The sequence below is a fragment of the Numenius arquata genome, chromosome 2 (assembly GCF_964106895.1).
Source record: "Numenius arquata chromosome 2, bNumArq3.hap1.1, whole genome shotgun sequence".
Classification (NCBI taxonomy): Eukaryota; Metazoa; Chordata; class Aves; order Charadriiformes; family Scolopacidae; genus Numenius; species Numenius arquata.
The window spans coordinates 16406583-16421889 of record NC_133577.1 but is presented as its reverse complement, the minus strand read 5'-3'; the positions used below and the strand labels follow the sequence as shown (position 1 = coordinate 16421889).

Below are 15307 nucleotides of genomic sequence, written 5' to 3'. Positions count from 1 at the left end.
CAATATAGATGGATTACGGAGACCTAACTTTAAAGGTAGTTAGCTTTTCAAGTATTTGGATGGAGGATCGGCTCAGCTGGGGAAAAAATGTGGGCAATTATTTCTAACACTGGGTTTCTTCTTTATCTAATGTGCAATTTTCTGAAATACTGTTGTGTCTTTTATCAAGAAATAGAGGCTAGATGGCTTGGAAAATCTAAGATAAGGAGTCTCTGAGGCAGGAGTAATTGGTTGTGGTAGATTGGGACAAATTAGAACAGTGCTTCGCAGAATTGTTTACTGTACTGTGTACATGCCACTTATTTCAGCCACTTCCATCATGTTTTCCTTTGTCTCTATTTATTTATTTATCTATTTAATATTGAGATAGTCATTGACATTAGCTTACTTTCCTACATGAGGCTCTCCTGAACAACATAGACACAAAGCATTAGCCTGAAACATAAAAATGTCGCATGTCCTCTTAGATTATGCACAGTCTGTCTTTAAATGTTAGCATTAACCTTCAGTTCAGTTGGATCTGTAGATACAAGACTGAAAAAATGCAAACTGACACTTTGGTGTATTTTTTATTGCAAATATTTATGTTTGTCTTCAGATCATATTTTCCAGGTACAGAAAGAAGTTAGGAAACTATTATTAGAGTTGTTGGAGATTCAGTTGATTAAGCACCTGTCACCTGAATCAGTTTTATATCACAGCTCTTCTAATTCAGTGGCCATTGCACAAAAAAATATCATTGTACCTTTCAGATTTTTGCTACCTTGATTTGTTATTGTCCCAGTGAAGGAGGATATAGTCCTAATGATCTCAAGTGTGCTGTGTTCCTGCAACCCACTCTCCATCAAATCCCAAAAATAAAGAAAAATAAAATTAAAACTAGGTAATGCTCCACAACCTTTAAAGGGGAACAATAAATATATGGAGAGAAAGGGGAAAAGAGAGAGAGAAAGGAGATGTGCATACATATACCAAAGAATTTGTTGCAGCAAAGTTAACTTTTGCATTCAATGCCACGGACTGGTTGACGGCAGCCACACTGTTGACTCTTTTATAATGACTGCAACAGGTGGGAACAGAATTAAAATGGAGAAATGGGTGAAACCCCTATGAATGTAGCACCTATTGACACTACATTCATACAGCCCCCATTATGGTTACATGACGGTATCCATGTCACAAGTTAAGCAAGTCATACTTCTTGGCATAACCAGTAAAGCAGGGCAAAGCTCTCTAAATGGAAAGTCACAGTTAGCTGTGAAAGCAGAGATAGGAAAATGATCAGTGACAGCAATCTGTAGCCAAGCATCAAAAATCTTGCTTTGCTCTTTTTTTTACTCCTCCCGTTTCCCTCAATAGACATCCATCAACCTGCAATAGGATTTCTGCTGCCCAGTTTGTGTCTTGTAAATTGACAAGAGAGGAGAGAATCACTTTGCCTGGAATCCCTGCTAAATTACATGAAAACAGGATTTATGCTGCATGTAGACTGTGTAAATCCAGTCAGCTTTTAAGTGGAAACCAATTTTGTAGTGTGTAAGTGTCATTGATTTGTTAATCTGAAATTTTTTTTAAACAAGCTGATGTGGATTAGCCAGTTCTGATTGTATGTCTTCAACAAGTCATTTGAGTGCTGGATAGCTTGGCGAGTAAAGCACTAGATATTAACCTTTGAGGCCCCTGCCTATAAATAAATTATTGATCCTTAAAAAAGAATCAGATAATCTCATTAGATATAGTTTTCTATAGCCTGAGTCTAAATCCTGCCATACAGAATCATTTATCATAATTGACGATCTTTTTCCTGAAGCAGACAGGAGCTAAGCCGCAATAGAAAACAAATCCGGCAGGAATTGGTACAGAAGAGCAGTATGAAGAATTTCCAACCAATTTGGTGCTTAGGGGATGTTTTGTTTCCCCTCCAAATAATTCTAAGGGCTTTTAGCTTTTATGTATGCTTTTATAGCTGTATATCCAATAATTCTCAGTCAGGAAAAAAAGTGTCTGAAATTTCATGCATGATGGTATTCTGGAGCCAGACAGAAGTAGAAGGCATGAATTTCTGATCCATGACATAACAGACACAAGTGGAAAATACATAGCGAGCAATGCAATGCTGAAAGGCAGAAGGGATACAGAGTTCAGTACTTAACATATAAATGACTGCTAAGAAGTACTCTACAGAAAAAATAGTTAACACGGTGTCAAAAGGTAAATGTACATGCGGTGAGACCTACTGTTGTTATTTTTTACAACTGCTACTCAGTGATCTACTGAAATGAAGCAAAGTCAAGTGAGCATTTAAATGACATGAGGAAAATAAAAAGCTGAAGCTTATGGTTAGTCTCAATAACTTGACTTTCCATTTTGCAAAAGGAAAGAAAAAAAAGAGGAGAGTCATCCCTGAGCTCTGTCTCTCTGTTGCTGGGCAAGGGGGAGACTGTGCGTGGGTGGGAGAGGGGATTCCTGCGGGGCACCAGTTCTGACGGCTAAAGCCTTTTCAGCCTGCTAAAGTGTTAGCATCAAGGTCAGAGATGTTCCAGTCCTGATTTCTAGTGTCTGCATCAGCATTCATAGTGCCAAGTCATGTGAGTCTAGGATCCCACTAGGTATAAATTTTCAAAAAGATTTTTTTTTTCCTGATTGGAAATGATTGATACAACAATACCTGTACCCAAGGGGGAAAAAACCCATGTGCACCCCCCCTCAACCCTCTGCAGTTGCACTCAATACCCTGTGGGCTTTCATATATGCAGTTCGTAAGGTTGGAGATTTGCTCCTATACCTGTCTATTCTGGCTTCAGGCTCACAGTTTAGAAACACTACACTGTTGAAAGAAAACAGAAAAAAGTGTAGCTGAGGGAAAAAATGTGCATGCTCTAGATACGGGAAGTAATTCAAGTATTAGAAGAAATAGTGTCATAGAGAGTGTCTAATTTAATGAAGATATATTGGACTTGTGATAATGAAATTATTGTGAGTTTAAAAAAAAAGACGACCAACTAATTACAAGGCACAGCATATCTCTGTGTAAGGTAGTAAACATAAAAGATGTATGCTGTTGCTCTGGATTAACTCAGAAGTTATTTGTGGCTGTGTAAGTAAAGACTAGAAGGAGTATCCTCTAGTGTGGCATGGCAGCTGTTCAGTACTAAATTGCTAGCATAATCTCATGAAATTGCTTGCACTAATTCACTTCAGTGTACCGAGGAGTCTGATGGCATAATGCTGAGCTGTGGCGGTTCTCTCCTGCCCTGTACATAGTAAAGCATATCCATTTTCCCCTGCGTTCCGAGTCTAGTGCAGCCACTGAGCTTGGGGTAAATTGCAACAGCTGTGGAAATCTATGACCACAGTGCAAGCACAGCATCCTTCTCTGACCCATCGAAAGGGCCTACCCACCTAGCAAGGGCTGTGTTTTCTCTTTTATGCACAAGGGACAAAATTAAGTCAATTTGTGTATCAACATGATGACTAACCAGGGAAGAGTATTTTTCAATATTTTGCAGAAATCTGTGGGTATTTAAAAATAGATGTTATTCCACCAGGTAGAAATTGTTCAGTATTCCTAAACTGGTACTAGTGTACCAGTTTTATCCCTCCTGATTAATGTGTTTATTCCTGTTGATTAAAAAAAATGACACTGGACTGGACTTCATCTCTACAGCACAAATGATCAGGAATTTTTTTTGTTATTCTCAATATTATTTTTTTGAAGTATTGCAGAAAGAGAGCCGGATGTTAAAGTGTTTTGTTTATTTCACAGGCAAATAATAAGTTGTGTGCCATAAAAACAGATAGACCATCTTTGACGTTCATTGACAGATCCAAAGCAAAGCATTCTTTATGAGAAAACACTGCATTGCTAATAAAGTGATCCCAACAGCCAAGCTTGCGCTGCTTAATTTGTTTCCATGGAGTGATATTATAATTCTGACATACTGAAAAATCGCCTCACAGAGACTCATATTGCATTTGTTGCTGAGTGCATCTTTGATATAACATTTGTTATTGTAGTGCTTGGGGTGTCTTCAGAGGAGTAATATTCTAAGTGAACCTGGCTGTATTATCCCTTTAATGTAGAGTAGAATTTTGCATTAAATTTTCAGCTTATTTCAAATATGTGTTTCGTCAGCTATTCATCACGAGTGGTCTGTTCAAGAATAGGGCTAGTATATCAATATAAAATCAGAAAAATCCTTAACTCTCTATCTTTGGGGAACCTTTTAGGTCGTTCCAATTCTTTTCTGTTAGATGAACAGACAGCATGATCTCTTGTATTTATGCCTGCCTGTCAGGTTTTTTTATAGTAGAAACACGAATCGCTGTTTGTAATGCAGGATTACCCTGTCTCGCACAATGTTATTAGAATTAGACCCGACTAGAGAGTGACTTAATTTCTTGTTCTTCTGTATTTAACTTCAGTTTTCATCCCACACCACCTTTTGCACTCCCAGGAACACTCAGCCTCTTATGTTAAAGTAAATATTGAAGAACATATGTATTATTTGTCTGGATTTGCACAGACAAAAAATGAGAGCAGTATGTGGTTCCCCCCTCTGTGGGCTTCTGTGCTCTGAGCTGCCAGTAAAATGTAAAAAGATTGTACTATGATGTCCTATTAGACCTCAAGACTGGAAGGACAGTTTGTATTGAACACAGGCATTTTTCATAATTATGTTGCCTGCAGGGTTACCACCTGCCCTAATTTGATCTGATTAAGGTGAAATGCAAAACCGTCCTCATTTCACAAGTGGAACTTTGCCATGTTCCCTCACGGAGAGCAATAAGATATGCATACATGTATTGCTGCTGCAAAGGAGGAAGAAAAATATTAGAATTAGGTAACAATTAAGATTTCAACTCCATTATGAGAGTGCAGGTCACTTTTAGACAATTGCTTCATTCTTTAGTGTTCTGGAAATGGTTTTCTGTCATAAAATCCCTATGAAAAATAGAAAATCACAGCCATTCATCCAGATATGTCTGTACTACTCTGTGAGACATAATATATTCCACGGCTTTTTAAAATTCTCTTTTGGTTGGATGGGTTTATTGTCCATGAACATTTATTTTTAGAGTAGCCTGGGCTTGCCTTGTAGTCTGAGTCATTTATGTAGCAATTTAAATATTTGTCTAAGCTCTCAGGGAAGGGCTCATGTTCAAGTCCTATAAATGCTGCACAGATTAAAGGAATAGCATTTTTATACACTGTTTATACAGAATGACGTCATATCTCAGGGAAAAAAAGAAATGCAAAAGAACAAAGAAAAGCATTGCTGTTTCTGGGTCACTGAATATTGTTTGCCATTCTCCTTTCTCCAATAGTAATTTTGTGCATGCTTATGCATGTGTGAGTAAGAGAGCAAGACCTACATGTGTGCGTATTGGGTTTTCTGTCAGATTTTTTTTTTTTTAGCTTGGCATATTGATTTTCCTGTGCTGTGGACAGAAAATAACCTTTAAAAAATGCATTTTAATATCCTTGAACACTAGTTTTGTAATTAAAGAGATGGAAAGCTGTGTTTATTCTCTGGCACCTGTCCATATCTTTGTTGATGATACAATGACTTATTCTATATTACATAGCCTGTGTAATAACCTCACTTGGTAAAATATGAGTGAGAAGGAAATTTATTGCAACATGAATTGCTGAAACTGTTCTTACTAACTGTGTCGTGGTTTTAGCCGAATTTACCAAAACCAGACTGACAGATGGCCCTTTCCCCCCTCTTCCCCCCGGCAAAAGAGAGGAGAGAAAGAGATAAGGAGATTCAGAAGTTTAGAATGAACTAAACTACTTTAATGAAGAATTAATATTAAAATTAAAAAAAAAATAATGAAATAGATACAATATGAAATTGATACAATATATACAAAACCGTATCAAGCTCCCAGGATGACAGTCAAGTCACCGGCAGGCACTGGGGAAGTCCCAGACTGGACTCAGTGACGGATGGGAGCTGGACTCCAGCTCTGGAGCTAGGAACACACAGATCGGGATCAAAGGCAGATGAACAGACAGAGTCCTCTCTGGACGTTGGCCATCGAAGAAAGAAAGTTGACCCTTTGATCCCTCAACTTTTATACTGAGCATGGGGCAGATGGGATGGAATACCCTAGTTGGTCAGGTTTGGGTCACCGCTCCGCTCTGGAGCGGTGTTTGGGTCACTGTCCGCTCCTCCCCACCGATGTGACCCCTTTACATTTTTCCATTTCCGACCCTCTAAGGGGCAAATAACGAAAAATGGCTGACATTGGTTGTTATAGCAATAAGTATAAGCAAGGGCCTCTCTGCATACCATTCCTTGGCATGGAGCACAAACATTGGTCTTATCATTCTGAGAACGAGCAGTTTTCTCCACAATATGCCGTTAATTTCAGAGAATTAGAGGAGGCCTAGCTAAGATGTAAAATTACAGAACAGAAAATTGGTTCAGTTTTACTTGAAACCAGGACAATCTGTCATTCCCAAAATTGTAGGAGGACAGGTTTCTTAATTCAACTTTTAATGGGAAAAAGAAGAAATATTTACTCTCCAAATCTGATTCTCAGTACTTGGGCTTTATAATGTACTTCTGTTATCAAACCATCAGCTGGGAAATGGCTGTGTGAACTTTCGTTTAATTTCAGCTTAGAAAGATTTTAGCATTTTCTGTATTGCACCTGCTTAATTCTGGCATTCACAAGTGACAGTCTTTTAAAAACTTGCCCTTCAGTAATTGGCAAATGAAATTCTTCTATAGTTATTTTTGCCTTGTGTTGACTTCTATTCAGGGATAGTTGGATTTTCCTTGAGAAGACAATCTTCTCTCTTATAAAGTCTCCACCACATGCTGAAAGCTCCTGACCTCTCACTTGCCTTCTCTAAGGTACTGATCATCATCAAAGGCTAGTGCCAGCATGAAGGTGGGAATTTGAGAGAACAGAGTTTGCTTTAGAGATTTCAACTACTTTTTGAATAAAAGATGAGAAAACCTTTCATGAATTGAGCTGATTGAGCTAAAAACCTAGTATACTGAGTGTGAAGATCTTCTTTCAGGCCACATCCCTGCAATGAGATCTTCACTATCAAGGTTTATATGGCAGAAGGTGTTCAGTCTTCCAAAAGAAGTTTAGAGTAGCTCTGTTGTATCTCAAATAAAAAGAAAAAAAATCACCTGGTTATATTAGGAGCCTTAGACTTGCTGATTTTCTGTCTCTTTGATGTTATGAAGAAACTGTAGGAGTAACTTCTGTGAATTAAGAAGCATTAAAAAAAAAATTGTTGTTTCTGTAAAATTTACTTTCATTTCACAGAAGTAAGTACTTGCATGGAAAGAAAGAAGTCTCCTCTCTATTTCTGTTTCTGAACTTGCTATATTTGAGCAGTAAAGGTCATAGTTCACTTTCTCATTACAGATAGACAGCACGGATTTTGGTTTGTTGCGTGAGTTTAGTATTCACTGACTTTACTGAGAATTGCATGGTGAATTTAAGCCTATAATTTAAACTGGAATATCGAGCAACCAGATGGTACAGACAATCAAATATGTTTACACTATTGCATGGTCACCCTGAAGTCTTAGTCTTTTGGTCAATACTGATTTTTTTTTAGAAAATTCCCCTCCTCCGGCAGACTCTTTCAACAGTTCGTCGCATAACGGTACAGCATATATGTAAAACTGCCAAAAATAACAAGCAGTGGCATGCTGGCATTGTGCAGCTCAATATAATTCAGGGGATGAATGCTGATGTGAGTAAACAGCACTTGTTCAAGTCTATTTTAAATATGCAAAAAGCAAGCAAGGAAGCTAAACTGAAATGGCAGGTCAATAGTCTTGCTGATATTTTCTGTTGTAAAGATTGAAAGAAAGACGCTAGCAGAAAATGGCTAACGTGGTTCATTACTTCTAGTCATTTGGCTTTAAAGCGTCATTAAAAAAAAACAGTGAGTAGCAGCACAGTGTTGTGTGCAATGTGAGAAAGAGTTGTGTGCAATGTGAGAAAGCCAGGCCAGCAGAATTTTGTCTACTCTGAGATGCTCTAGTTGCTGCCAGTAGTCGTTTATGTGATCCTTTCACAACTGTATTGCAATCCCTTTGCAGAATTTTTACACGAGCAAAAATACTTTTTGTGTCTTTGGATGATTTTGAAATTAAGTGCATACAAACAGTTGGGCAACTAACATCTCTGATAACTGCTCAGAACAGGACAAGTATTGTGTCCTGAAAATCAAGCTTTCGTGAAACTTTCTTGAGTATTAGATTCAGCAGCCTTTTTGATAGCAAAAAAAATTATAGATCTTTTTACTGCCTTCAGCTGTCAGAAGTCAATCAAGAAAAAAGAAAATTAACATAATACTGTTTGACAGGGCCATTAATCAGGAGAAAAGGGTATTTAAATTCTGAATATTTTTTTTAAAAAGCAAATAGATCTCTTATTGCAGATTAAGCTTTGCAAAAAGGGGCACTTAATATATCCTTTATTGGCACACAGTCTTTTTAACAAAGTATTACATTTTGTGTACATAGCTAATTTTTTTTTGCTAGTATGAACATGTGTAAGCATGATTGACTTAATTATAGCTATGCTGGTTTGCTTGAGCTGAAAAACCACTCCACCATTTGTAGTTTTAGAGAGACTTCTAAAGACTTACAGGAAAGACCTTCACCATGTTCACCTCTGGGTATGTAAACCACATGCTAGTATTGCTTGTCACGCTCTCTGGTTTAGCGTTGCCCAACTGCAGAGCTGAGCTTTGCAATCTAAATACATGCCTGCTGACTTTGAAAGGACAGAATTCGATAATTTTTGCTTTTGAAAATACCTCCTTTTACATTTTTTCCCAAAGGAATCTATATTATTTAAACAATCTCATATATCTATTTTCAGGTATATGTTTATTTTACCTTGCTATCTACTTATCTAGATTACTGTACAGAAAAATATCATCCGGAAACTGATGTCATCAAAATAGCATGAGTACAAGTAAAGAACCCCATGGAATTTTTTGGTTCATGTTTGTGGGTTTTTTTACTGGATATGTTATTTTTTACATCAGTTGTAAGGTGGCCAGTACAAGATATTTGGTTACCAAAAAATAGATCGTGAGATGTTTTAGTGTGTCCAACAGGGTGAATGCTGCTTGTAGCATTTTGAAATAGATCTATAGCTAAGATATTATACTCCCTGAGAAAAGTTCGGATGCTTATAGGTAAGGCAAGGGAATAACCACTGTGCATCTGCTGAATAAAAAGTTGTTTGTTTTTCTTTCTTGGGGAAAAATGTTCCATGGCTGAACCTACTCCAATCACAATAGATCATCAAAATAGAAGTATGAGTTAATGGGTCAGAAAATTTCAGTTTGCAAATGTGGCTTGAATGCATGAGCAACATTGAGAATTCAGAAGGTAGATAAATAAGGCCTTTTGTTAATAGTAAATCAGTAGGCAAACCTAGTGATTACAAGCTGAGAAGGTTTTGAGTTTGATGTGTGATTTTATGATTAATAGTAGCTAGGAATAATTTTTCTATATAAGGAATATAATACCCTCCCGTGGGATCTGTGAGAAAACATTTCTACATGTTTGACAATACACAAGCACAAGCAATATTCCAAAGATAGGCTTCCGTGCTTATGTTCTGTAAATTACATACTTGATATTCTTCATAATATCTTTTTCTCTTTTCAATAAAATATTTATGCATTCCAGACACTCTCCTTAGTTTTGTCTTTGTTCATGTTCACATAACATCAAAAATGAGAAAAGGTCACCTGAAACATCAAAACATTTAATTAACACAAGCAGAGTGAAGTCACTTCATACTTTGAAATCATTGTCAGCGCCCATATGAGTGACTGCACTGTCACCAGCACAGGATTGCTTTTCACTGGAAGAGACGCAGACAGCAGAAAGGTGTATTTTTTACACCAATATTCCAATTAGTTGAACAGGTTGGAAGAGACTGGAAAAATGACATAACAAACAAAGGCATGCTGATTACAGGATTTCAAACCTGTTAAGTTATGTATGAAGTCTAGCCCGACTCCCTCTTCTTGCTATCCCATTACCATCCCTGTTACCAGGCATGGTGCAGGGTTGTGCCCCTCCTGTTGGTCCTGCTCGCTCAATGGAACCGTCTGGGCTGGGTTGTGCCGTGCTGAGTACTTGTACCTTGCGTACGTGGTCCCAGCTGCTGTGTCCCGCCGTAGTTAGAGCCTGGTGTGCTCTGGATGGATGGACACCCGCTATAACAAGCACCTCTGAGCTTTCCTTGCCTCCTTCCCTTACTGTGCACGTGTGGCAGACTACCATACACTTGCAAATAAGTATAGAGAGATATATAATCATTGCTATATTGCAAGTACTGTCATTAGAGTGCTGCATTTCCAAGCTTCTAGAATTATTATTTTGTAATATAGAACATTTTTCCTGTCTGTACTCCAGTCAAATAAAATTCTACGTGGAGTGGTCAGAAAAAAAAAGAAAAAGACAGACGTCCATTAATTTTCTAGGCATGAAGTGGTTATTCTCATGTATTTGAAGCATTTTTCAGTTGCAAGCTCGGTTTAGCAATTAGCACTGTGGAAAGATACCCTTTGAAGGACACTGATAGATATTCTTACATGGTTGTTTTCAGAGCTCAGAGAAGGGTATGTACTTTTCAGAATTAACAGGTGTTGATGCAGACATAAATTTTCAGGGAGAGAAATGGAAGTTACTCTCTCATCATAATGTAAATGCTTAGTTTGCACAGAGCTAAATATGATGTGAAAATTTACATGCTCAAAGTTAAGCATGTGCAGAAATGATTGGGATTGCAGCTGTTGGGTGAAATTAAGCTCATCTAACCTTAAGACTCTGAAAGTTACTTGTGTAAATCTTACCTAGTAGCCTTAGACTCCTCAGTTAATGGAGGTAAGCGGATAACTTTTTTTGGCCAGTATCAAACAAGGGGAATTACCCTGTGAAGGTGTATATTTCCTCCTATTGACTAAGAAGGAAGCATGCAATGAATATATTAGACCCATATAGCCCATATTTAGATGCTTAAATTCACTGAATTTAATCTCAACCAACTGTACCATTTGGGGAAAGGATGAAATTTAAAATGCAAAGCAGGAAGTAATGCTACAAACCTATGGTAGGAGATAAAATGTAGCACATGGTCTTACAGTAAAGATAGATATTCTTGTAACTGCAGTCAATGAAGACATTATATGATTTTCTATGATTCTCTGAGGCTAAAATTCAGCCAGGGCCTGTCCCACCCCCAGCCAGGAGCAGGCAGCTGGGGCACCAGCACAGCCCCAGCCCCGCCATCAGGCACCTTCTTGGAGAGGGGGACAGGCCGAGGCCAGGCCTGACCGTGGGCCTGCAGGTGAGCCCAGCTTGGTGAGGCCCATGGCTGGACAGGGCTGTGGGGAGCTGGAGACCAGCCCTGCTGTGGCATTCCTGGGGCAGGGGCTGATGGCCTCTGGGGCTGACATAGGGTCCTGGGCCATGGGGGTGCCCCGAGGGGCTGGTCAGGGACAGTCGGGGCTGGTGGTTCCATCAGGGACCTGGCACTTGCACTGGTTCGCAGTCAGCTGTATTTGTAACAGTAGTCATTTTTTGCTTTCATTTTGCCAGTTTATGCAATATTAAAGGGTTGATTTAATTTTTCCTTTGCCTTCTCACTGGAGAGCATAAGTCATACAAAGTGATCGTTTTAAGCAAAAACAAAACCAGAAGCTAATTCTGTCTGAGAAAAAATATGTGAAGACTTGGGTAATTAAATTGGTAGTAGTTAGAATCATAGTTTAATTACAAGTGTAGCTGAAAAGGTGTGTTCAGACCAGTTGAAATCAGGGGATTTATGATGTTAGGTTACGTTAAATTGTCCTTCCTAAATTTTGCTTCTTTAATGGAGATACATATACTTATATGAACAGATTAAAAATATCTTTATATCTTTATGAAGACAATATCACAATGTAAATTGTAAATTTGCAGTTGCAAATTTCTGTAAGTTTGAACGTATGCCTTTCATTCATAAGTGCAATATTTAGAGTTAAATAATAAAGCAATATGAGAATCAAGCAACAAGAAAATTATTCAAACAAGTAATCTGGGGTATGATGGAATATTTAGAAGCAAGTAATACGCTTAAATTTAATTGAAGTAATAAATGCTTAAATAGAAGCAAAGAAATTACTTGTGATGAGTTTATTAAGCTGCTGGTGCTGTGAACTGGTTATGATTTCTTCATAACTTAGTTTCCTGCTTAGACTCAGGCTCATTCCTGAGACATCACATTATTTTTATGGGTCCTATTGCTTTGAGGTCAATGGAACTATGTCAGAGGAAAAAGTGGTATAAAAATGCTAAAGATTTGCATAAATTTTATATTCCTTACATCTTGCTCTGACTTCACAGTTGGCGAAAAACTGTAGCTGTAATTATAGCCAAGAACATATGAAACACATAGGTTTGAAGGTAAGTTGAAAGAGGAAACTAATAAACAGTTTAGCTGCCACTTTATCAGTCTGCAGATGCCCTCAATCCTGAGTTTTGGATTCTGATTAAAGGCAACTGTCCATGCTTTTGCATCATTTCCTTTAACACTCATGTGTAATTGCTGTTGATTGATTTATTTTATATTACTATGGTTCAGTTTATGTCTGTGGAAATTTCATGGATGCCTGTGCTTTTTCAAGTAATAGTTGCGAAAAGGGAAACAGAAAGTTTCAGTAATTGTTGAGACCATTCATTATAAGGGTTTCTTTACTGCAGAGGGCATAAAAACTAATCCTCAAAGCATTCTACCAAAAATAGCAGAGATCTGTAAAGTGAAGATTATTTATTTCATGTGGCCTCCAATAGTTGCACATCAGAGACTTAGAAATATATACATTTTTCTTTTAACCTTTGGTATGTGCAGTTTGCCAGTAAACCCATTGGGTGCTGTGGTTAACTTGTAATAATTTTGAAGTCACCATGTGTTTACATATATATACATGAATATGTTGATGGATATATGGGTGGTTTTTTGGGTGAGATGACAAATAGTTCTTAATGCTTTTCAGCAGAATAGGTATTTTTTAGTCTCTTTTCTTTTTATTTATGGAATAGTTATTTGTCTATAGACTTTGTCTCTAGTCACAGTGCAGGAATTTAACATCATCCAAGACTTTTTCAGAACTCCCAGATATTTAGTAAAAATGGGTCACAGTGTTGGAGCATGTTTTACAAAGGTCCACTTACAGAACAGAAGAAATTAAAGTAGAAATAGGCAATATCAGAAGTTCATCCAGAAATATCCAAAGAAAGAAACGGTGATGTTTCTATCTTTTTTTTTTTTTGTGCTCCATGTTTCTTCTTTATTTTAATTTTTTCCTCAAATTATTGTTTGACAATAATAATTTCCATTGTTTCCTCAAATTATTGCTTCAACAATGTGAAGATCTAAAAGGCCCTTTTACAGACAGTAGACTGTTAATGTGTTGATGTGTTAATATTGTATGCATTTGACATTTCCGAACTCATTGCTGGAAAGCATCATGCCAACACTGACATGGTTTTTAAGCTCCCTCTCCTTTGCTGGTAACTTCAGGATCTTTTGTATCTGGCTACAAGTCAGGCCTCAGATCAAGAAGTTAGTGAGACAGAGTTGATACATTCAGCGTCTGGATGAGCTGGAAGATAGCAATGTAAATCACAGTGAAAATAGACAGAAAAATGCTGCATAGCAGTGATTCTGTGGTGGAAGTAGTAAGGACAACTTTAAGCGCATTGAGAACAAGGAAAAGAATAAACAGTGAGAGCCTAAGCATGGGGGAAATGAGGAGAGAAAATTAAAGGTGATCCAGGGGTTGCGGTCCTAGAAGTTGAGGAGAATAAAAACCCATTAAGAAAAAATAACTCGGAGCTTAAACTCACACATTCAAATATGTGAATATCCTTGGGTGCAAGAGGAGGGAAGAGGTGGGTGGAAAGAAGCCTATAAGAATATCATAGGTTTTATTAAATGAGAGGAAATACTAATATTTAGGAAGAGACAAGCCATTAAAAGATAATTCTTACCATATGCTTAAATCTTGGACATCTTAAACCTTGGCTACCTTTAAAAGGGTTTGCTGATGAAGTTGTGTTGATAGTGCATTCTCCACCTGTACCTTCTCTGAATGGAGATAAAGTGTTTACCAGCAAGAAGCTGATTTGAGTATCATTTAAATCAGTTCCCTAAGTACAAAAAGTGTAACAGTAGAAGACTTGTGCTGGTAGAATTGTGTTTATAGTGTGGGTTTTACCTTTTTTAGTTATGTTGCTTGCAAGTATAAAGGCTTTTACATTTGTATCCCTAGGACAGCTATGCCAACAGAAGTCATGAGTATAGGCCATGCCTCATTGGCTTTGAGTGAAGCTGCAGTGCTGATGGAGATTTCCTGACAATTGTCTCTAAATTCATTTTCACCCTTTTAATGGCAGTCATTAAGAGTGAGAGGTAACTATTTGTAGTTGTATCAGCAGAAAAGCGGGTTGATAAAAATCGTAGTTCCTCCTATGTTCTGGGGAGAATTATGCTCTTAATTCCTTTTAAGGAATTTTCTCCGTTCACAAGCAGATGCTTCAATTTATGGTAAGAGGAATAAAGCCCAGATTGCTTTCACAGTCTGCACTTCTATCCCTTGCCAGAAATGAGTCTACTAGTGTACAAAAGTGAGTAGCAGCCTTGGATTTCATCACCAGGAAGGTAATCACAGGTCGGCAAAGTGCATGGCATCTAGCAAGACATATTCTTACTGGCCACTACAGATGTGAAAGTCTGTAACACCTGGACGTTAATCTGATTGCAAAGTTCTGGCAAATTACTCCCCTGCCTGCATAGTTGGTTTGTGTATTACGCCCGTGGTTGACAACTACATTTGTGAAATGGGTTGTATTTGTAACAACCAAAATTAAAGAGATCTGTGGGGCCTATGAAATCCTTCAGGGAAAAAGAGAATCCTGTATTATCCTTAGAAATGAGTCAAAACCTGGTGTGTGAATCAGAATTCAGCTTTGGGCAGCTCCAAGGTTTTGATGTGAGATCCTCTTTTAACAGGCTTCTTGGCTTACACTAAGAGTCTGGTGGTATCTGGCAGACAGTGCTGCCCTTTTCATTGTGCTTTTGTTTGTAGTCCTTTGGGGAAAGGGCTAAAATATTCGGAACATAACCTTTCTAAGCGTTCTTGGTAGCATGCTCGGAAATGTGGAAGGATTATTTGATAGATGGTTTTCAGCATTCTGATGCCCACAGAACCATGGCTAATCTTTCTAATCTTCTTTATCTAAGGTAATCT

At 37.8% G+C, this 15307-nt stretch overlaps 1 protein-coding gene across 1 annotated transcript in view; it reads left to right on the top strand.

The window, feature by feature from the left end:
- PRKN (parkin RBR E3 ubiquitin protein ligase) overlaps positions 1–15307 on the top strand; it is a 606958-nt gene that overhangs the window by 463381 nt on the left and 128270 nt on the right. The window lies entirely within an intron of this gene.